Here is a 2,257-nt window from a genome sequence, read left to right as displayed (position 1 = left end):
AAACCAGTACTAAATACATTTGTGCTATGAAATTTCAAAGTGGTATGCATCTGAATGGCATTTGTATTTGTCCCTTCACCTTGACTATATGGTCTGTGTCTTCATCCTCTACATTAAGGAGTAGGGTTCTGAAGGCACCGAGAGATTTGATAAATTCCATTCTTTGAACAGAACAAAATAGTCACACTGAGTATGCACCTCTGATAGACTTTGAGGGCATTTTAATGACTTTATTTATCCTTACATACATGTCACTCAGCACTTTGGTCATGGGTCTGGGAAGCCTGGGAGGCAGTTGACAGGCATCTAGCAAGTGCAGCCAGCAATTGGGCATGCCTGATGTCCTTCCTTCTGGCTTCCTGAACCTGCACCTCCTCTTCCCTAATGTAAAATGTCCAACTGCCGATCCCCATCTAGAAATCAACAAAATATTACTGGAAGCTTGATGCCACAAGGTCAGTAATGCAGTTTCAGTGTGCATATCTAGGGTGCTGTAAAACTGGGGCCTCGAGCAGGTGCCCCTGTTCGAGGGGGAGGTTGGGGACTGAAGTCTTTGCCAGCACTCTGGGGCTGACTGTCTTCTAGACAGCTTAGGTGACCATAAAAAGTCTTGGAGGGAATTACTGGTATAAGCAATTCACCGAACTCCAAAGGCAAGACCACTGCTTGGAGTGGCCTCCCAATAGCCTTCAAAGGTGCCCGCTGGCAGGAGCAGATTCTTGAACCTATGAAGGGTAGGAGCGACTGGTCAGTAGTTTAGGGAGCATGTTAAGGAAATTGGAAGAACTGGGCTCAAAATGCGCTAAAGTGCTATTGCTGAAAGGTGTTTGGAGACGAAAATTAGCAGTTACCCAGGGGCTTGGCTCCCGAATGCCTTTGGCCTAGGCCTGGCCAACGGAACACCAGCCAGTAGTAAAAGGACAAACCCACGCTGGCACACACTAAAGCAACTTGTTTGCAAAACCAGGAGAAAGCTAAAGGGAATGGGGCTGGGGAGGGAGGGGCAGGCAGCAAAGCATTCAGAAGGGCTAGGACTAGGCAGGGCTAACTCCAGGGGCCCAAACAACCTGCCCCCCAGGCACCGCCCCACCCCCACAAGTTTGGAGCAGTGGGCGGGTGGCATCTTGGTCAGGGTCACATGCTTAGTTCTCCCACAACAAAAATGGCTGTGTCCACTGGGAAGCGCCATCTTGCCTGGGAACGGAGAGTCATGTGGCCGGTGGAAATGGTGGCCTCCACACAGGTTTTAGTCAACTGGCAGGGGCAAGCCACTGAATCCAGAGTCCTGCTGGCCGGATGCAAAGCAGACTACTGAAAATCAAAAAAGCATAGAGTTCCCATCCAATCCCAGGAATCTAGGCTGGGGAGTGCCTGCAAACCCCCGGAAACACAGAAAGGCAAACCCGCCTCTCCGAAAAATAGGGAGCAGGGAAAGAAATATAGACATGAAGATGTGGGGCTTCTGCAATACATTGTGAGCAGGTCGCAGTGCAGTTTTAAAGTTCATCCGAGCTTCTATTTCTTCAGCCTTGTATATCCGAGTCACAGTACCATATGTTATCTCTCTCTCTCTCTCTCTCTCTCTCTCTCTCTCTCTCTCTCTCTCTCTCTCTCTCTCTCTCTCTCTCTCTAGTGGAAGAGATAACTCGGTCTTTGACTTCACGGGAGAAAGAATTCATGCCAAAGCCTGGTTTGTTACCCAAGTGAGTTTTATGAAAGTTAGAAGCTGTTTCAGGTTTTACAGTAAATGGAGCACAAGCCAGCCAGAGTCCGTGACATGGTTTGCGGGACGCAGCACAGATGGGTTAGGCTGTGTAGACCAGCCGTGCTGACCTATGTGTCTGAGTTGCTGGAGAGTGGGCCAGAATCAAACCTCTGGCTTTTCAGGGACCCCGTTGGGAGGCATGGTTGATGATACCAGTCAACCGCATTGACCGAATCAAATTCACCTGGCTTAGATGGGCTAATTCAGGTATAATACCCACCTAGGTGTACTACCCTTTCTTGGCCAGGACGTGAAATCTAACAAAACTACTATAATAAATAAGGCTTATTAAATTTGATTAGATGCAAAGTTCCTGCATTGCTTATATAAAGCATCTCAATGACTACATTAATAAAAAAGGATTTATCCAAATATTTGTTTCACATATATTTATTTCTACTCCTACATTTTCTATCCTCTTAATTTTAATCATTCTAAGACACCTTTAAGGCAAATTCTACTCTCACCTGTAACGACATAGCTGAAAGTCCT

This window comes from Tenrec ecaudatus, chromosome 7, assembly GCF_050624435.1.
Source record: "Tenrec ecaudatus isolate mTenEca1 chromosome 7, mTenEca1.hap1, whole genome shotgun sequence".
NCBI classification, from domain to species: Eukaryota; Metazoa; Chordata; class Mammalia; order Afrosoricida; family Tenrecidae; genus Tenrec; species Tenrec ecaudatus.
This window is presented reverse-complemented; position numbering follows the sequence as displayed.